This window comes from Lissotriton helveticus, chromosome 1_2 (assembly GCF_964261635.1).
Source record: "Lissotriton helveticus chromosome 1_2, aLisHel1.1, whole genome shotgun sequence".
NCBI lineage: Eukaryota > Metazoa > Chordata > Amphibia > Caudata > Salamandridae > Lissotriton > Lissotriton helveticus.
The window spans coordinates 18540110-18562962 of record NC_136058.1 but is presented as its reverse complement, the minus strand read 5'-3'; positions in this window follow the sequence as shown (position 1 = coordinate 18562962).

Here is a 22853-nt window from a genome sequence, read left to right as displayed (position 1 = left end):
GCTCCGTTGCGCGAAAAGTACGCGTCCTGGAGCGCTGCCCAGAGCGCGCTTACAGATATATATCTTTTTTTAAACGTTAATTTCTCAAAATCCACTGGAGCACATATATTGAGACCTACAAAAGGCACATCGGGCTACCAGTCCCTACAATTTTGCCAAGTTTCGTGCAAATCCATTCAGCCGTTCGGGCTAAAAGTGAGGCCAACCGCCCTATGGAAATTAACATGGGAAAAACGCGTTTTGGGACCCCCCTTTTTTCTCGGCCCCCCCTTGACGAACCCCCCCAAAATTTTCAGGGGCTGCTCAGAAACAAAATGTGCCATTTTCCTGAAAATTTCAGCCAATTCCGTCCACAAACGCCAAAGTTATTAGACATAGAATTTTCAAAAATCCCATAGAGAAAAAATCCTAACTATATATACCTACTGGCGACCGCCAGTAGGTAATATATATATATATATATATATATATATATCTGTATATATAAATATATATAAAGAATAAAATATACGTATATATATATATATATCCTGGTGGAGGCGACTGTTTTTTGATATTTTTTGCGAGGCCACAGCGCAATGGAGGTAACCGGCCCCACCGAGCCAAGCACATTTGTGGCACTCTGGAGGAGTATTGCTGTAGCGATGGTGTGCTTGGAGCGCTGAAAGTCACGGGAGGACATATACCGGGCCCAGATGGGACCACGACTTCGTGGTAAAGCCCGGAGTATTCGAATGAGACCGGCACTCTGGGCTGATGTAAAATCATAGAACAGCACATTTCCTTTAAATATCAGGCTTTCAGGACGCGATTCAACTGACTCCGCAGCCTTCCTCAATTGAATCATTTGCCGTCTTTTTCCTCTGGGTCTTTAAGTGTACTTGTGTTTAGTAAAAATAAGCAAAATACTTATAGCGTAGCTAGAGTTTGTGGTGCCCGGCTATCCCTCAGATTGCCGCCCCTTGGGGGGAGGGAGGGGTGCTGGGGAAAAAGGACGGCGAGCACTTGAAAGATGGGTATAATTTCTGGTATTCATATGACTTTTCTTCATCTTTATTGGCTGATTTTAGTATTTGCCCGTGAGAAAGTGTGACTCCTAGACGTTGAAATGTCACTCATAATTACATTAAAATTCTGAAAGTGCCACACATAGCAATCTGAAATCTTGGCAGCTATGGATGAGCCACATGCTCAGCCACCCACCCCTCTGAACCTGCTGCTGCTCTCCTCATACCACACTCGCTCCAGGCAGGGTCTCTATGGGAGGCAGGGGTGGTTCAGTTCGAAGTTTGTTCCCCTAATGACTTCTGCCGTACTGAGTCTGCAGTGCAGCAGCCAGGCTCTTAGTCCAGAGAGCCAGCAAAACGACACCCAAAGGTGCAAGCACCAGGCCAGAATTAACTCCTCACGTGAGCGTAGAGGTGAAGCGCGTAACACGTCACTGCTACGTTCAAATCACGAGGGCTGGCCAAAATGTAACTACAGGGCCGTCATTGGTAGCGCTCGTGCGCGCCCGCTACAATAAGATTGATGATCCTGGAGGCTGGGAAGAGAGGGGGGGCAACAACAGTCGAGGAGTTCCAGGAGGCGTGGACACACAACACAAATGCGGGACTTAGTTTTTGGCAGTTTAATTGAAAGCACCGCCTGCAGACTGCAGTGCATTCAATTAAATTGCAAAAAAATAAGTCCCGCTTTTGTGTTGTCTGCACTCACTGTGCAGCAGTGTCGGGACCATGGTGTTTGCTGAATCAGCCTCTTGCATGAGAGGCACAGGGCAGGTGTGAAGGGAACGCAGCTGTTAACACAGGACAGAAGCTACATTTCAGTGGTGGGAGAAGAAAAACGAGGGCATGCCTACGTGCAAATAACCACTGCCTAAAAGACCTGCAAACTATATTTGGTACGGGGCAAGCTCGGGACTGGAACATGGTGCCTCCGATGACAGTGAACCCCCTGGCATGGGTGGTTCCCTATACATTCCTTGCGTATCCTTCCCCGGTCAAAAACACACTCAAATCAACCACATCATATTTTAATCCCAGTTTTGTTTTCTCAACCCTATGGAATCTAAGACATTTCTAGACATTTACTAGGACCTGGACTCCTAAACGGTAGCAGGTTGTACCATCAATGCCCAGGACTGAAGCAAGGTCTTCTGATAATATTACCGACAGCGCTAATAGAAAGGTGATATCCTAGATTGATCTGGTACCTGGGTCGTGCATTCACTCCTTCAGACTTTGCTTTGTAAAACCATTTCCAACTTTACATCTGATTTGCTTAGATTGACTTTACGGCTATTGTCTGGCAACAAGCAAATTGTTGTTAGCAGTGCACACGGAAGGCTAAATTCAGAGTAAAAAATGTTTTCGCTGAATTTTCTACAGACGAATTTGGCCACATAAACAGGATTGGTGAGTTATTTCTCCACCAAAATATACCATTTTAGGAATTTTTCACTTACTACTTTCGTCTACTTTATAAAAATAATTTCACGAAGTTAGCAAAAAGTTTAATTTACTCCTGGTACTCTGTTCTTTAAGTTGCCCACTGTTCAAAGGGTGCGGATGCAGTATAATATTGCTCTTCCAGAGTCAGGTCAGTTGCATGCACGCACGCCACTCCTCCCAGCGCGCATTGCGATTTTAAACTGGGCCGCGGCAGCCGTGGCACTGGAGGCCCGTTGAGGCTGTGGCCGCCTTTATAATTTATGTGGGGGCACTGTGTTCGTTCCCAAATAAATGATAAAGGCGGCCGCGGCCGCAACGGGCCTCCAGTGCCGCGCGGCCGCCTCAAAAATAGTGCCGCCTGGGGTGGACCGCCCCCTGCACCCTCTAGCTACACCACTGTATACATATATATATATATAGTCACTGAAAAAACGAAGGTTACCGGGCTGTTATAGTTAGGAAATAGGATTTAAAAAAACTTAGATATTCATTGAAAAAACAACGGTTACAGTGATGTTATAGTAAGGCTGATATTGCACTCATACAAAAGCAGGGAAATTCAGCAGCTATTGTTACCTGAGCTAATTATACTTCACACCCCTGCATAGCACTCCTTTTGACCTCACATATTACATCACTCATGGCATGGTCAGTGACATCACTGATGACATCTCAAATGACATCCATGATGACATCATCTGGTGACTGTGAGTGTTTCTAAAATTTTAATGAGCATTACATATTTATACATTGAGGTGTATTGATGAATCAGTTGGTGTATGAGTGCCTGTATGGAGGATTTAGTGGGTGTGTGACTGACTGTATGAGGGAGTGATATATGCGTCTCAGTGAATGCACTGGTGAGTGACTCATTTGAGTGAATGTTTTATCAGTCTGTCTGGTGGTATTTAAGTGGCTGCATGGGTTAATCAGTAGGTACATGAGTAGCTATATGGGTTATCGATTCGTTTTCTGAGTACCTGTATAGCTGTATGAGTGTGTGTTTCTGTGGGTGTGTTAGGGGGATGTGTGACTCCCTGCATGGATGAGAGAGTAGGTAAATCACTGGTGATATAGGTTAATGAGAGGGGCTTTATGGGTGAGTGAGTGTGTCTATGGCTGCGTCGTTGAGTGAATGGATCTGTCAGTGGTTTATGGGTATGTAACTGCATATGTGAAAAGCAGTGTAGGTGAGTGTTGGTGTATATAAGTTACTGTATGTGTGAGTGAGTGATTGTGAGAGTGGCTGTATAGGTGTGTGTGTACTTGTGTCAGTTAATGTATTGATGAGTATGTGTTAGTACATGAGCTAGTGTGTGTATAACTGTATAGGTGAGCAAGTGGCTGTGTGATTGACTTTATAGGTGAGTGAGTATATGTGTGAGTACCTGTATGAGTGTCTGACAGTGTGTGAGTGGCTGTATGGGTTTATGAGTGGATATTTCAGTGGCTGTATCAGTGAGTGAGTGAGTGAGTGGGTATATGAGCGGCTGTATGGGTAAGTGAGTAGATATGTGTATGTAGACCTATGAATCAGTGAGTGGGTATGTAAGTACTGATGTGGGTATCAATGGGTTCACGAATGGTAGTATGAAATTTAGAGAGAGTGTATGAAAGGTTACATGGGGTATGAGTGGTGCTTCAGAGATTCTGAAAATGAGGTCATCAGTGATGTTATCAGTGATGTCACTGGTCATATCTTTTTAGTGATGTTATATATGAGGTCAGAAGCAGTGTATTGCGGGGTGGAAGTTATAGTTAGCTCAGCTAACTATAACTGCAGAATTTCTCTGGTTTTGTACGTTTAAAATATCAGACTAACTATAACTTCCCAGTAACCTTTGTTTTTTTCAGTGAATATTTAAAGTTTTTTAAATCATATTTCCTAACTATAACAGCCCTGTACCATTTGGGTTTTTCAGTGAATTTGTAAAGTTTTTTAAATGCTAATTCCGAAGCATAACTTACCTGTAACCTTTGATTTTTGCAGTGAATTTCCATGTTTTTTTATGTAGCAATGTTGTGGAAAGGGGGCCTCCAGACCAGCTCTCAAAAATCCCCCCCGAGTAGGACTTATAGAAAGTACCAGGAGGGCTTCTTGGTCCCCATGGTCCTTTCTCATCCAATAAAACTTTATTTCCCAACCAGTAGTTTGCTAGGGGAGTGTTTGCAGAGTGGTGCAGAAAGGAGGTTTGGCCTCCGAAGACATCTTAGCAAACTGACTGTGTGGGACTTTCTCAAGGCAACAAGAGGAATACTTGGCCCACAAATACCTGCATACCCGAATAGCCATGGAGACTTCATCCCCCAACTAGTACTATGCTAAGAGGTACCTTTGCAGAGCGATGGAGGAAGTACGTCCTTGATGACTACACAGGTAGTGCCTCTATGATTCTATGAGTGCCATTGCCAAGGACATACTGAGAATACTTGTTATTTTCTACAAAGTTTAAAAAACATGTATATGCATATTTTACATAACATTTCAGTGTAGCTATTTAGTAAGATACACATTTAACTTTTCCCTTTGTATTCATTTATCAAAATAACTAAATCAAAAATGCAATTTCCTTCTTCACAGCAACACCAGAGGTCACAATGACATAAGTAGTCATGAATACAACTCACACAGTGAAAAATAGATATATAGACATATTTTCCACAAAATTTAAGTCTATCTGTTTAGAAACATATTGGTTTAACGTTAATATAACAGCAGATTTATAGAAAATAACTGTTTCGAAAAAGAACTCAACTTCTGAACTCAAAAATAGAACATAACTACCAAACACTGATTGAACTACCCATTGTCGACCACACTGATAGGGAATTTAAACTGTGGCCATATTAGTGCAATGCACAATCTCAAAACATCAAATGACCATGAAAGTAAGGAATATTGTTGGATAATATACTGTTCAGTAAAATGATAAGGAAATATACACCCACTCCACCATCTTGAATCATCTTTTCCAGAAGTTTATCGCGAGCCGGTGGTAGATTTCGGCTGAAGACTTTTTAGGACTCATGTGGGATTAGGTTAATTTTATATTATCTTAAAACGTATTATGGAAAATGTCTCCAACTGCGGATCAAACAGAGGGAAGCTGGAGGACCACCTACATCAGTGGAAGCAGCAACAATTCTAGGCCAGAAAGTCCCTTTAGAGTTACAATCTACTACAACGTCTATGGCTCCAGAGTTTTCAAGAAGGGCCACAGATTGCATGGACTGCAGTGTTGTTATAATAGCTGGTAAATAGTGTGTTACAGCTATCACAATGCTGCTAAAAATCATACATGGTATTTTTCCCTCTTTTATATTTTTCTCAAAATTTCATAAAGGGAGTTCATAAGGAGCAGCAAGAAGGCAACGCAAAGCTGTAGGACCCTAGACTGCAATAGCAGCACAACAACACTGAAGCAGAGAGCCCATTCAAAAGGCTAGTCTCAGCTTCAAGATTTGGCTCCACAGTTTTCTCCAGTGGCATCATACTGCATGGATTGTGGAGTTGTAGTGAGTGCTGAAGAGCAGACCATAACGGCCCTTCGCGATGGTGGAAAGAATATTAAATGTTGATTTTTTTGGGCTCTTCATAGTTTTTCTACATTAGCAGGCATTTTATTATCTTACAAAATGGGTATCTAATATCTATGTGCTGTTCATTTTGTTATCTTCCAATTTATTGTAACACTACTAATAAATAACTTTCCGTATGGACAAGTTAAACTGTCCCTCTACAAATAAATACACAGGTAACTTTTGCCAGTACTTATAATTTACTTTTTTACTTTTTAAATATGTCATCAGTCTGTGTTTAAATCTTCTAGTAAGTGCATCAACAACATACACAAACAAGCTATGTTTTTTACAGAACACTGTGTTACATTTTGTAATCTCCTCACAGCAGGCGTAAGACTGATGTAGGCCCTTTCACATGGGGCTTGCCCAATGTGAAAGGACACATTGCTGGAGTTGCGTCACTTTCTTGACACACTCCAGCAATGCGTCACTTTTGCGCCATACAGATACGTCAGAAATACTGAACTGTAACTCCTTGCGACATGATGCGTCATACAGTAAATATGACACATCAATCATGTCGCAAGGAGGGCGCACTGAGAAGTGACGCATCGCTGCTTTCATGCAGTGATGCGTCACTTCTCATAAATGAGGCCCTCAGGCTCTACTTGTGCCCTCATGTAATTACGGCGAGAATACCATTGTAGTAAATCTGTCACCAATATTCTACATATTCCTCAGCAAATAAATGGGTTTGTGGTTGAGTAGATCAATACTCCCTGGATGATTGAATGAGTGCATAGGTAGGGTCTAGGTTATTCCCTGAGGATACAAGTATTACCGAGATGATTCTCTGACTCTGTCATAACTCCATGAGTCATTCCATATCTGCATATTTACTGCCTGCGTGTTTGCATGAGACTACCATTAGTATCTGGGTGTTTGAATGAATGCATGTGTAGAGCCTGAATCATTTGGTCAAGTGTGTGACTAATGCTTCAATAATTCAATACATGCATAGATACTGGCAGGATGTGCAATCCTAGTACATGGATAATTATAAGAGTGCATACATAGTATATAGGTGATTTATGTAGTGCATGGCTAGTGCATACATGATTGTTTAAGCCAAAGCATAACACCTTGCCTATTGGATGAGTGGATGAATAGTGTTTCAGTGATTGTATACTGCCAATTTCTTTTTGGTTGAGTGAACAGGTAGTGCCACAGTCACAGATCTGGGTTGAATCCATCATCATTCTTTAGCTCCCTTTGCAACCTCAGTTCAGACCCATCTATATGCAAATCAGTCTTCACCCTTTGCCTCATGGGAACAGTCCAGCCTGAACTGCCAAGCCAGGTCTTCGCTGAACCAGAAACAAGCTTCCTGGGACCAGTTTCTGGTTAACACCCTTCATCAGCCAGGCTAGCTTGAATCCAGTAGCAAAGTTAGCAAGAGACCCATGCCTGCCAACTTAGGGCGAACAAAGCAAACACAAGGAGATGATGGACGGAGCGCTGAAACCTTTCAGACACTCACCCCCAGTCATAAATCTGGGTGACTGAAACCGGTCCTAGGATGCTTTATTCCAGTCCAGGGAGGACCTGGCCTGGCAGTTCGGGCTGGACTGTTCCCATTGGGCACAGGGTCAAGATTGATTTGCATATGGCTTGGTCCAAACTGGAATGGCATGGTGAGCAAAAAAACTATGGATTTAGGCCCAGATCTCTTTACTGGGGTGAATGTGTGACATTGTTCTGCATTCTGTGTCTGTCCATCAATTGTTCTTTTTGCATTTGTCACCCTGAGTGGGATGGGTATGCCCAGACGTTGGTCCTGTGCTCTCCATGCCACTGGAGTCAAGCTATCCTGGCTGATGAGGGCTGAAAGCCCGAAACTGGTCCTAGGATTCTTGTTTCCAGTCCAGGGAGGACCTGGCCTGTGACAGGCTGGACTGTTTCCATTGGGCACCGGGTCAAGACTGATTTGCATATGGCTGGGTCCAAACTGGAATGGCATTGTGAGCAAAGAAACAATGGATTTAGGCCCAGATCTCTGTATTTGTTGTGAATGTGTGTCATTGTTTTGTATTCTGTCCATCAATTGTTCTTTTTGCATTTGTTACCCCAAGTGAGACGGATATGCCCAGATGTGGGTCCCGCGCTTTCCATGCAACTGGAGTCAAGTTATCCTGGCTGTTGAGGGCTGAAAGCCCGAAACCGGTACTAGGATGCTTGTTTCCAGTCCAGGGAGGACCTGGCCTAGTAGTTCGTGCTGGACTGTTCCTATTGGGCGCAGGGTGAAGACTGATTTGCAGATGGTTGGGTCCAAACTGGAATGGCATGGTGAGCAAAGAAACAATGGATTTAGGACCAGATCTCTGTATTGAGGTGAACGCGTTTGACATGGTTCTGCATTCTGTCCATCAATTGTTCTTTTGGAAAGATTGACAAAGCCAGGAAATATTTTAATATAACATAAATGTTTCTGAGTTCTTCAGATACCATCGCATGGGCTGTATCTATAACAACAATCACGTTTTGATTTTGCATTGAATTTATAGATATGATGGAATGCACTTTACAGATGAAGGCGACAGGGTGTTTCTAAGTAACCTGAAACTCTGCATCCAGTCTTATGTGTAGGAGCAATATACACACACAGCACCACCCTAGAACCAGATATATTGTGAATATTTTTTCTAAGGGTTTTTTTCTTTTGTTTTGGGAATCCTGAAAACGACGGTGCAATCCCTATGAACACATCTCAAAAAAGGATAATAGAAGCAGACATTCAATGGCCACCAACACATCCAGAAATAATATGTAAAAAAATTCATTCTGAACATTGGCCTACACACATTACTAAATACATACTTCTTTTAAAGCATGGTTATTTGCTCATCTTTGTACTAAATTTCTTGAAAAACCATCTTTCAGACCTTTTTTCTGTTTTTGCGATTATTCGGGATGTTACAACGTTGAACCGAGTCACAGGAAAAAACACAAAAAAAGAAAAGGGGGCAGGGTAGAAACACTTTTTTCCATGAATCGGCTCAAATTTTATTTTTTAAATGCAGTGAATTGCGGGGGCGCTAGTTATAGTTAGCTCAACTAACTATAACAAGGGAATTTCTATCATTTTGTATGAGTGAAATGTCCAACTAACAATAACGTCCCTGAAACCTATGTTTTTTTCAGTGAATTTCTAAGGTTCTTTTAAATGCTAATTTCTACCTATAACGTGCCTGAAACCTATGGTTTTTTCAGTGTGTTTCAAAGGTTTATTAAAAGCTAATTTCTAATTATATTGTTCATCAAACATATCATTTTTTTCTGTGTTTTTTAGTTATCATCCCATTCTCAACCTGGTGAAAACTGCAAATCTCACCATTCTTCCATCGATACCTTCCGCCAATATAATCGCCACAAACGAGAGACACAACTAACGCTAATGATATGCAAAGTAGTCGTTCCTGTGCAAAAAAACACGAAAACACCATTTCCCCATATTTTCTACGACTAGCCAAATCTGCAATGCGTTCCAAAAAACAGGCGATAAGCTGAGTTACCAGTAACAACTTAACATCAACCTTTAACTGGTGTAAGGAAGTCGACTGTCTACTGTGTGAATTGGACCTGAATCACAGCCACATCTAAAGACCAACACGTGATAGAGCTACTGATCATGCAGCTCTGACACCCAACAAGGCCATAACACCCAGCGACACCACCACCAGAACCTCCCCCCCTGATCACCCCTCTACTACCACAGAGGCAGCGCAAAACAGGACAACGGACCTTCCCAAAACACCATGGCCCCTTAGCCACACAATAGCTGAATTTTGGGCGATGTGGCAACCAACTATGTATGAAGGAGGCAAGTCACCCATGAATAATAATGCACACAATGCCAAGTGTAACGCTGATGTGCTGCTCAGACCTCACTATGCAAAGCACAAACCTCTCCATGTGGAGATATACTATTGATACTTGTAGTGTAGTGCACAGGGACACAACCATGTTACCTCAGGTAGTGGGGAATATCTCGGTTATGTAGCTGTGGTGTCCCCCCCGGAAGCAGAAGCCGAGTGGGTTGGCCCAACGTACGCCACTCCAGTGTAGAAGTATGAATAAATAGGCCAGGCCCTGGGCGTGATTCACTTGTGGGAAGAACAACGACTCTGCCAGAGCGGCGGCCCTCACCCTGCCACGTGGCTTCTGTCATGACCATGGGCCTCCTCGACACAGGCCCCCTGCGAACCCAGCAGCACAGCATCGCAGACTTATGTCTGTACTGACTACTGCCTTCAATCTACACTGCAGACAGCAGGGTTCACAATTCAGATGCAGTGGTGATTGCAGATGATGCAGTCCAGTACACAAGACAAGTTGCTCCCAATGCAGCCCGCCCAGACCAGGCTTGATCGCAGGATGTGCACACGCTGTGTGTTTCAGGTGCTACAAACTCACTGCACCATAAATCATCGCCTGGTGACCTTATCAAGGCAGGATTCATTAGACAAAAGTCTTTGCTCCCAGTGCGACCCATCTGGACCAAGCATCATCGCAGGCTGCACACACGCTTTGTGCTTCAGGTGCTACTAACTCACTGCGCCATTAGTCATCGCCACATTCTCTCATTAGGGCAGAATTCCTTAGACAAAAGACCTTGCTCACAGTGAGGCCCGCCGGGACCATGTATCATCGCAGGGTGCGCACAGTACTCCAGGTGCCACTAACTGTGCAGCTCAACTCAACGCCACATGGTTGTGCGCCCATCCTGACCGACGCCTCCACCCTACTCTGGGGTTGTACATTGTGTAAGAGACTATAATGGGTTAAGAAGGCCAAATGCTCCCAATCTGTGCAGCTAAAGTCAACATCACGTGCCTGTGGGCCTTTGCTGACCACTGCCTCCGGCCTACACTGTGGAAGACTGGCAACACGTGGTGCCAACTAACCCTGTTCAACACAAGCCGATCCCACATGTGTAACTGTGTCTTGAGTCCTGACTGGCAGTGACCCCAAGTCCAAGGCAGCAACCACAGCACTAGACTCCCTTCTATCAGTGAGGCATATTTCCATATGCAAGGCCGGTGACAGGTAGTCCCACTAAACCTCTTTAACACAAGCCGATCCCACATGTGTAACTGTGTCTTGAGTCCTGAATGGCAGTCACCCCAAGTCTGTGGCAGCGACCACAGCACCAGACTCCCTCTGATCAGTGAGGCATATTTCCATATGCAAGGCAGGCGACACGTAGTCCCACTAACCCTCTTTAACACAAGCTGATGCCTCATGTGTAACTGTGTCCTGAGTCCTTAATGGCAGTGACCCGAACTTTGTGACAGCGACCACTGCACCATACTTCCTTCGATTAGTTAGGGGTATTGGCATATGGAAGGCCGGCGAGATGTGGTGCCACTGAATCTGCACTACGCAGGCCGGTGGCACCACCAATGTATGCACATGGCTGTGGGCCCTTGCACATCGCTAGCTCTGGCCTACACTAAGGTCAGCATGCCTCACAACTCAGATAGAGTCCTGATTCCACATGACGCAGTCCAGTAGGCAAGACACATTGCTCCCAGTGCGGCCCGTCCACAACAAGCATCATCACAGGCTCATACAGTCTAAATGCTCCTGCTGCCACTAACCCTATTTAACACAAGACACTCCCACATCTGTAACTGTGCCCTGAGTACTTAATGGCAGTGACCCCAAGTCCGTGGTAGTGACCACAGCACCAGACTCCCTTCCATCTTATTTGTTGTTCTTTTCTTTAAATAATTTTCTTTATATGTAAACCTATACATGACTAAGATTCTTCTTTGTCCAACCACACAGGGACACTTCCGGGCCCAAGAAGGTTATAGAGGGTATGTTGGTAATATGCGAAGAGGGTGCTTTACCTGCTGATTTGGGGAGAGGCAGCGTCAAAGGGAAATCTATCACAGAAAGATCTCCGATATGTTTTCACAAATGCTTCGGACAGATGCCAGCTAATGGACTGAATCACAAAATGATTCTTCAATACTTAAGTAGTGTGAGTTATGAACAGCTCACACCCAGGTTCGCAGAGGGACAGCTGTGGCCCGTCCGCTCAACTCACAGATGCAGTACTACAAGCCGTCCACGTAATTGTAGCTATCCCTGCCCTGTTCCGTCATACGCCACACCACGCCACTCCGATTACGGTCTGACGTTGGCCCCACATAGCTATCTGTCGCAGGCATACTCGCTGCTGCTGTGTAGGTCAGTGGTCTAGTTCTCAACATCTCACGGACACTCCTTGAAGGCAGGTTTGCACACACACCACACCCATCACGGCCATGTGACCACGCAAATATAGTAGATCGACAATGTCACATTCTTTATTGCTGGGGCTGACTGGATGGCGGACGCTCCACGAGTCTCAATCATAAACAGACCATGAAAAGTTGCGCTGAAGGTTAGGCACATCCTGATTTGTATGGCTGTCAGAGGCCTACCATCCCCTCGGCGCGGACTTCAGATGCATAGGCTTTGTGCCACCTGAAACTCATGTGGCCATCAGGGGCCTACTACCATGTGGCACGGACTTGAGTTCCACAGGCTTATCAGCACCTAAAGCTGATGTGATCTCCGCCATTGATGATTTAGGACTCAGCGACATGTGTGAGATCTGCCGGGCCGCGGAGAAGCTAATGTGGTCTCTGCCATTGATGACTCAGGACTCAGCGACATGTGTGAGATTTGCAGGGCCGTGGAGAAGATGATGTGGTCTCCGCCGTTCATGACTCAGGACTCAGCGACATCCCCGAGATCTGCAGAGTTTAGACGGGCACTCCGGTGGCACCAGGTAATAATTTACTCATGGATGCGCAGGGGCGGCAGTAACCCTGGGCGAAGAACTACGCTCCGTTCGCGGAGCTTGCGGAGTTTTGGCAACTCCGCGTTCTACGGAGAACGCGAAGCTGTCGATTACTCCGCGATCCGGTGCGTAGCGTAGTTCTCACGCGCTGAATAACATTATCGCGTGCGCCGGGGGTAAGTTCGCGCGATATTTGACGCGATCACGCACTTTGGAAATAAGGGAACGCAAGCGGGCGGGACAAACCTCTTGAGTAACTTAGCGCGCTAGCTATCTCGAGCATGCAGGCAGCGCCCCGAACACGCGCACCGCGCCCCCGAAGACGAAAAACGGCGCGCGAACGGGTCTAGCAAGCTACTACGCATGTCCGCGGAGCTACGCGAAGGTCGCGGAGTGCAACTGCGTCTTCGCGTAGCTCCGCGGAGTGCGGCTCCGCGAACTACGCCCAGGGTTAGGCGGCAGTCTCTCTCTCTCTCTCTCTCTCTCGCTCTTCATTTCTTTCCTTCTATCTCTCTCCTTTCTCACTCCCTTTCTTCTCTTTTTTTCTCTGGCTTTTTTTTTCCTTCTCTGTTTCTCTGTGCCTCACTCCTTCGATATGCGCATTACACACGTCCTTATTTTGTGCTTTATTTTCCAGGCTCTGTCGCCGACATCCATGGTCCCCACAGGAGTGTTCCGCCTTGTTGTATTGTATTATTTTTGTTAATTTTTGTTTATTCGTTTATCGTTAATATATATATATATATATATATATATATATATATATGAAGTCAAATATTTCTTTGTAGTCCCTCGAAGAAAACACACAAACTCTTCAATCTCCCAAAAGCCTTTTAAAAAGCAAGTATAAAGGCAAACACTCTACGCGTTTCGGGTCTGTGACCCTTGCTCATGAGTAAATTGTAACTTTCAAAGTCCCACTTATATAGTCATGTGATGATTGTGCAATTAATGAAACAGAAAAACAGACTTAAGCCGTGATTCTAAAATAAAATAACAGATGTAAATAATCCATTTACTATCTTGTGCACATATTTTCAAACGGTATATTATGTATTAATACATGTTCTCTTCAAAACAAAACCTAAATTAGGCTCTTTTTAAAGTTAAAAGGTTTGGGGGATTTTAAAGTCTATTTAAAGACAGGGGAAATAATACAAATTAGATTTCACTTGAGTTTAAGGTATCTAGCCCTAGTGGGCCTCCTAACTATACATCACTGCATTAATTAAATGCATTGTTTCGACCCTCTTGTTATAATTTCTTTTTGCTTTTCTCAGTAGACACCTTAGAAAAAGTTTTTTTTAGCCCTAGTGGGCTTTTCATTCCCCCAATTCACCATACATGAAAAGATTCTCTCAGTATCTGTACAATCTACCGCTTCTTTTCTTCATGTGCTCTAAAGTAAAGGAAACAAATAAAGATTATAAATAAAAAACAACCTGTGACTAATCTATACTTATTTGAAAAAATTTGCATCTTAAGTTCCTATCAAGGAGAGAACACAATAAATAGACAAAAATTCTTATAGGCAATTTGGATACCATGTAGACTACTGTTTAAAAACCACTGAAACCGAATTATAATCTTACAAATTCCTATTCTTAATGATGTAGGTCATTTAAATCCCCTATTCTACAACAAATCAGTAATCATTTCATTCATAACAGCTCAACCCAAATGTACTTCAAGCTCTTCGTCGCAATTATGCCCTAACGGAGTCATTGTCTTGTACTGAATAATTATTCTTGACTCGAGCCTCCATAGGTTTTGGACTCTGTTTCCACCTCTTTCATCAAACTTGATTGTGTCCAAAACACAAAAGCTTAGTAATGATGTGTCCTGATTATGCTGGCTTTGGAAATGTCTGGCGATCGGGTACGACTTATCGCCATTCTTTATCGCTCGTAAATGTTCCAAGACTCTGAGCTTAGCCTTTTTGATAGTACTGCCAACATAACACATGTTGCACGGACAGATTAAAGCGTAAACCGCAAATTCTGTGTTGCAGGATGTGTGTTCTTTTATTTGGAATTTTTCAGTTCCTGGAGATAGAGTCACCTCTTTTTTATTGTGACTGTTCTTACAGGCTTTACAGCTTCTACAGGTGTAGAAGCCTTGTATCCCAGCTATTTTCGGGTTTTTGGTTTCCACTGCTTTGCAGAGTTGATCTTTTAATGATTTAATCCTTTTAAAAGTCACTTGAGGAAATAGATCAACATAGTCTGTGATGTCTGGGTCAGTTTTCAGAATTGGCCAAAACTTGGCCAGACTTCTTCTGATCAGATATGATTGATTACTATATGTAGTAATGAAAAGGGTTGTATTCTCTTCCTTATCTTTCTTTGTTCTTTCTAAGAGCAAAGTCTCCGTATCTTTTTCTGCCACTGCTCTCTTAGCTCTATTGATAATCTTCTCTGAATAACCCCTGTTTCTGAATCTGTCAGACATCAATTTTTCTTCTTCTATGTAACCTTGCAGTGTACTGCAATTTCTCTTTGCCCTCAATAATTCTCCCATCGGGATACTTCTGATGAGCGTACTGGGGAGACAACTCTGGGCATGTAGTAAGCTATTCCCTGCCGTGCTCTTTCTATACAGGGTACTCTCCAGTTTGTTATTAGTGACTCTTAACTTCAAATCAAGAAATTCCATATTGTCTTTGCCCTAATGACTCGTAAATTTCAAATTGTATTCATTTTTATTAAGGGATTCTACAAAGGTAACTGCTTCTGATTCTGTTCCTCTCCATATGACAAAAATGTCGTCGATGTATCTTAACCATCGGACAACTTTCTCAGTATATGTGGGCATTCTGTTGACTACTTCTTTTTCCCACAGGCCCATGAAAAGCCCCGCAAAGGATGGCGCAAAGCATGTTCCCATACAAGTACCCAGGTTTTGCCTGTATATTTTATTGTCGAATAGGAAGAAGTTTTGGGTAAGGCAAGTTTTTATTATTTTCTAGCAGCATCTGTGTATGTTCTACATAAGAGATTGATCTTTCTGATAGAGAGTGTTCACATGCATCCAACCCTTGTTGGTGTGGGATGCATGTGTATAATCCAACTACATCTAATGTTAATAGTGAGTAGGTCGGTTCCCAGTCTATGTTTCCTATTTTTCTCAAGAAGTCCCCTGAATCTTTTATGTATGCTGGTAGTTTTTGAACTGGTCCCTGGAGGAAGTGGTCTACGTATCTCGACGCATTTTCTAAATTATTCCCTCGTGAGGAAACTATTGGTCTCCCGGGGGGGTTATTAGCGTCCTTGTGAATCTTCGGAAGAAGATACAAGGCTGGTAATTTAGGATATTTGCAGTCTAAGAACTTGAATTCTTCACTTTCTATCAAACCTCTTGTTTTCCACTCATTTAACTGAGTGTTGAAACTTTTTAATGATTGTTCGTATTCCATACGATTGCTTCTGCTGTAATTGGTGGTGTCTCCTAGTTGTCGTAAACCCTCTCCTATGTATTTGATCTTTGACATAACAACCACATTCCCCCCTTTGTCAGATTTTTTGATGACTATGGAATTGTCATTTCTTAAGTTTTCTAGAGCCTTTCTTTGTGCAGGTGTTGTGTTGTTCTTTTCTTTTAGTTTGGTTGGCTATGTCTTGTAGCTCTTTATTCATGCCTTTCTCGAAGACATCAATAACATCATTTTTTATCTGTGGCAGAAAAATAGACTTGGGTTTAAACCCACTTTCTACACTCATTGTCAATGAGATATTGTTCTCCCGGAATTGATCATAGGGACTGCTGTTCTCATCTATCTCACCATTTAACACTTGCAATGTATGTGCTAATTTTGCTTCTGATATTGTTATAGGGCAAGGACTAGCTTTCTTCTCATGCCTCTCTGTGTTCACTTTAGTTGCATACCACTTATGTATTCTCAATTTTCTCGTAAAAAAGAACAAATCTACTTTGCTCTGAGTGTAATTAAAAACATTATATGGACAAAAAATTAAACCTTTAGTAAGTAATTCTACCTCAGATTTCGTGAGTGTTCTGTCCGAAAGGTTAATGACTGTTTGTTCCGCCATTGCTTAGTTTTCAGCTGGCCCCTCGTCCTTGTTCCCACAGGGCTTCCTTGATCTCCTGATTTCTGCGCGTTTTTGTTTCCTCCTCCTCTTCTTCCTCTTCCGGGATTTTTATAACCTTGTTTTCTTGTAACTTGACGTCCCTTCATTACCACATTGAATTCGGTTAAAACACTGGTTTTTACCCCTGTAAAATCCTGTGCACTTGAAACATTGCTCCCGCTTGTTAGGCTTCCTTCGGTTGTCGTGTCATTAGTTTACTGTCCTTCCTCATCATTTCGATTTTCTGATGTATCTGTATTTTCACCTTGCTTTGCTTGTGCTGTTGTGCGCATTTTGTCATATTTTCTAGCGAAGGTTATGGTTTGTCCCTTCTGGTAATCCACCAGGTCTCTTTGGAATTTCCTTTGTTTTTTTCAATTTTATGTCTTTTTCAATTTTATTGAGACTAATTTCCATTTCTATTAATAAAAAAATCAAGTTTGAAAACAGCTTATTGTATATATATATTACCTACTGGCGGTCGCCAGTAGGTATATATAGTTAGGATTTTTTCTCTATGGGTTTTTTGAAAATTCTATGTCTAATAACTTTGCCGTTTGTGGACGGAATTGGCTGAAATTTTCAGGAAAATGGCACATTTTGTTTCTGAGCAGCCTTTGAAAATTTGGGGGGGGTTCGTCAAGGGGGGGCCGAGAAAAAAGGGGGGTCCCAAAACGCGTTTTTCCCATGTTAATTTCCATAGGGCGGTTGGCCTCACTTTTAGCCCGAACGGCTGAATGGATTTGCACGAAACTTGGCAAAATTGTAGGGACTGGTAGCCCGATGTGCCTTTTGTAGGTCTCAATATATGTGCTCCAGTTGATTTTGAGAAATTAACGTTTAAAAAAAGATATATATCTGTAAGCGCGGACCAGGCAGCGGTCTGGTTCGCGGACTTTTCGCGCAACGGAGCTTTGTGAAGCGAAGCTGATTGGTTCTCCGGCGTCTGTCAACATTCCAAACAGTCCGTAGCGGCCGCCATCTTGTCTCTCGGTAGGATCGAGAGACAAGAGGAGGCGAAAGCGAAGGGGCAAATGACCATAAGGGGGAATAGTAGATCCTCGCTGACCCCCTAGGTTTGATGTGGAGGTTTTAAAAGGGCCCCGCGGGGCAAAAAAAATAATAATAATAATAATCGAACGGCTGAATGGATTTGCACGAAACTTGGCAAAATTGTAGGGACTGGTAGCCCGATGTGCCTTTGCTAGGTCTCAATATATGTGCTCCAGTGGATTTTGAGAAATTAACGTTCAAAAAAAGATATATATCTGTAACAGCGCTCCGCTTCGCGTACTTTTCGCGTTACGGAGGTTTGCGAAGCTGATTGGTTTTTCAGCGTCTGTAAACATTCCAAACAGTCCGTAGCGGCCGCCATCTTGTCTCTCGGTAGGATCGAGAGACAAGAGGAGGCCAAAGCGAAGGGGCAAATGACCATAAGGGGGCATAGTAGATCGTCCCTGACCCCCTAGGTTTGATGTGGAGGCTTTGAAAGGTTCTCGCAGGGCAAAAAAATATATACCGTTTTTTTAGTTTTTTTGCGTGGAGTGCGCTCGGTTCGCGAACCGGGAAGCGTTCTGGGGAGCGTACTTTCTTGAAAATTAGTGAAAAAAGTTAGAGTACAATAATAATTGTGAGTGATCAGATGTAGGGTAGCTCTGAGAAGAGCTTTTGGGTTTATGGTACATTTAGGTACTTATAAGTAGGTACCAATGCACATTCTTAAATTCAGAGTGAAAACTCTGTTGCCCTCATCTGAGAAGTGAACTCCATCTCCTCTGTAGATATCTTGCATGTAGTAACGCAAGTTATTGTTGTACAGGGAGCCCATTCCATGGTCTCTCATGTAAGCTGAAACAGATTTGTTTACATGCTTCCTCGATTTCTCAATTTGTGGACAAAATTGGTTCGACCACCTCCATTTCTGTCTTTGGCATATATTTGAATATACCAAGGCAGTCTGAGGAAAAAGTGCCATCAATTGCTCAAAGGTGTCCTTTAAAAGCATTTCCAGACCTACCCCAGTCAAAGTGCCCAAATCATTACCTCCACAGTGCACAATTAACAGGTCAGGTTTTGGCAAATGCATAAAGGTTTTCACCAATGGTATCAATTGGTGACATTTTAATCCTCTGTGGCCAAACCACTTAATTTCCACATCTTGTAAATTGAGGTTAGGTAAATTCCTGTTTTCAGCGTACCTTTGAGCCCAATAGATGTAGCTATGTCCAACAATCCAGACAGAAAACATGGCGAGAGAAGGTTCTCCTGCAGTCAGATGAAGTGTGGCAATGAAATGGCAGTTGAAAAAATGAGAGTGTAAAATGAAAAAAACTGAGGAGTTTCTGTGTTAATGAAGCAGTAAGAGCGATTGGTGGATTTTGATTGCTGAAAACAGAAAGTTAGTGTGCATGGATGAGTTCGTTGAAAGATGTATTTTGAGTGGCGAAGAAAAAATCATTAAATGAAAGAATGCTTTGGATATTCAGGTGCACTGAGAGTTCAGAGTTCAATTGCAACATTGTTGTGTGAGAGGTCTTGCAAGAGGTGGTTGCTATGCAGAAAAAGCAGAGAGGGGGCAGAGGGGGGAAGGGTTTTGCTTTGAAAAAAAGTGAGGGAAGAGTTTTGATTGGGTGACATGAGAGATCTGTGTGAGGAATTACAGCATTTCTGTGCTTTTGATAGCTGCAGACTCTGGAGTGCATACCTTTTGCTCTGCTGAAGACAAATTGGTGTGTTTCTGAGACTGTTTTGAAACTCAAAGTATTTGCTAAGGTGAGAAAAAATTTCTTTAATTTAGATAGAAAATAGTGTGCTTTAAGGAGAAAATTATGAAGAAAGTTGTGTTTTTCAAATGTTGCTTTGTCTCAAGTGTTTCACAAATAGATTTTGTTTGTTTGAGAAATTGTAATTGGAGAAAATGTGAAGTATTAGTACTGACAGGGCTTTTATGTGCATAGGAGCTGTGGAGTGTTTTCAAATTATGACTTGTAAATCGTTTTTGAGAAAAAGCAATGGTTTTAATATTGATGAGAAGGACATAATGGTGTCTGCTTCTTTATAAGGTAATTGAGAGTCTTTCCCATTTCAATGTAAGAAGTTTGTCTGTGGAGCAAATTGCTTGTAAATATGCTCCCACCTGTGCATGGCAAATTTAGATTTTGAATGTTTCCGTTACATAGGCATGTTAAAGGTGACTGAAACATGCTGCAAAGGCAATCAAAAAATGCTTTTATGTGTCTTAAGGACATTTTAAGTCATTTCCCCATGTGCAGTGTTTTCAAATTATGAGTTGAAAATCGTTTTTGAGGTAAAGGAATGTTTTCAAAATTTATGTGCGCCATATGACCCCAAATTTTTTTTTCAGGGGTGCAGCAGGGTGTTCTTGAGATACCCCTGCACCGTCGGAAAAATTCGTAATTTGCGATGAGGTAATTGCTAATCGCAAATTGCACCTTCATTCCTATGGGCCTCCTGCTGCATGGAAATGAATGGGTAATCTTGCTGAAATGCAAAGTCGAATCTGTATTTAAAAGGGTCTGCACCTCTGTACGGGTGTTCGCTATGTGAAGCACGAAAGTTTCACGGGCCGAACTCAAGGCCACCTCTCTCTGAGACAAAAGAGCTCTTATTCTTGCCATGCTGTTGAAATGTGCTCCCAAGGTTGGTATTTGTGGCCAGATTGAAAACTCCCTATGTTCATGTGTGGGAGGAAATAGAACATTTCTGCAGCAAATAACCCGTTCATTTACTGTTACGATAAAATGAATACTTTTAATTAACCCAGAACAATCTTCATTATTGAGCATCAAATAACTACCATTTTCCAAGAACTTGAACGTGGGGATGATAGCAGGAACTGGCGTGCCTTGCAACACGCAAGCCATATTTGGTCGGTGTTTGTTGCATGAACCGTGTAACTGTCTGTGCCTACACATTAGTGAATGATCTGGCGTCTCAGTGCATTCCTCTCCATTCAGATAAAGTTCTTGATCATCTTTGAAAATCTGTATGTGTATGGAAGCGACCAGACTTGATGAAGAAAACCACTACCTAAAGGTTAATAACGACCTATTGGTATATATTTCATACAATTTGAAAACTTATATAAAGCAAAAGGCAGCGTTATTAAACCGTGGATAAGGCACGTTGCCAAAGCAGTCAACCTTTTGGATTTATACTGGAAATGTTAAAGGAAGAATTACGGAGTAGGGCCTGTAAATCTTTAATAGACAACGAGTAAAATTACTCCAACCATCGTATTCCTCTAACTCCGGGATAGTAGGGGTGTTTAATTTTTTAGAAGTAGCCAATCCAAAGCATTTGGTCTGGGAAATTGTTTCATTCACAAACAACATATGTTTTGGGATGAGACATGCACGGTGGAAAGCCTCAGTGCCTTGTACCTGCCAGGTTCGTGAACCCCAAACTGATGTAGATCCTGGATATTTTTACTCTGTATTACGTTAGCATGGTCTCATTACTGGTTTAAACGCCATTTTTCCTTTTTTGTAACTTCTGCACACGACACTTAGTTGTTGCTTTAGCTTTCAGCCTACCTGCGTCAAGATCTATGCCTGCTTCAAGCAGGCGCAGGGTTTTGATGTAGCTTTGTCCTATCTGATTGTAAATGCGGCACACCATGGGTGGCAGAGCAGCGGTGCACGTTAACTGGTGCATCCCTGGGGATGTGCTAGTTAATATAAATCTGCCCCTTTACATTTAATTATGTGCAGGGGACACAGAGTAGGTGAGGTTTATCCAAGGTTAAGAAGAGATGAGTCCTGTTCAGTGAAAAATTGGAGATAGGCTTCAGTATATTATATACTTAAGTAGTGTGTTAAGTTTTTGATGACTGTTATTAATTTACTGTTGGGTAATAGTGGTTAATAACATTTATTATTATATTTTACCACAGATTCAACTGCAGATTATTTCAAGATTTTAGGATGCCTAGCAAAGAAAGAGTAAGAAAGGCTGGAAAACGTCAAAGACAGCAGGAGCATGGAATATTGCAGCAGTCCTCTAACAAAAAGATTTGTCAAGTCACCAAGAAAGCACCGGGTAAGAGTCGAAAAACAGTCATAAGAAATATGTGTAGTAAAAAAAATATTACTACAGAAAATGTTTCACTCCAGAAAAGGAGACAGAATTCAAATGGTAAGGAAAGGCCAATGAGAAATGTTACTGCTAGAGTAAGAGAGAACTCTATGCATGAAAGTAGAAGCAAACAACAGTTTAGGGATATTCGTAAACGAATGTTCCGCAACAGGATAATTGGGAATTTGTTAAAAAATATTAAGAAAGGTCAGCAGAAAGTGGTTTTTTATAAGAGAAAAAAAATAGTTGAGAAAGTTATTGATCAGGCATTTGAAATTAAACGTAAGTTATTTATTTTGACAATCAATAGAATTAGGAAGCTAAACAAGGTAATTTATGATTTCAAAAGAAATAGTAGATGGAAGAGAATAGTTAATCGTAGTAATTTTTGTGAAGTTTTTTCTGGAGAATGGATGCATAGTTCAAGCTCTGAGGCATTTTTTAATGAGGAGAGTTATTTCCAGGATAATGATTTGGTGCATGCAGTTGACACCAGTGGTCGAGCTTATGAAGTGAAAGATGGTTGTCCAGTTGAAAAAGAAAAACTTGTGAGAACAGAGATAGAAGAGGTGTTAGGTAATGAGGTTTTAGGGAGACGTCCTAAGGGTCCTGTGTACACCTGGAAGTGTAGTAGTATTTGCAGTGTACGACAGGATTCCATCAATTTGCTTTGTGATTTTATACGGTCATTTAGTAAGAAAAGTTTGAAGCAGAAAATGAAGTTGTTGCAAGAATTAGATCCTTGCAGAGTGAGAGAAGTGATAGGTTTGCATGGTCATTCACTGGCTTGTCTTTCCAGGAGAGTATGCCAGAGTGTTTTTCATCATTTCAGGATGC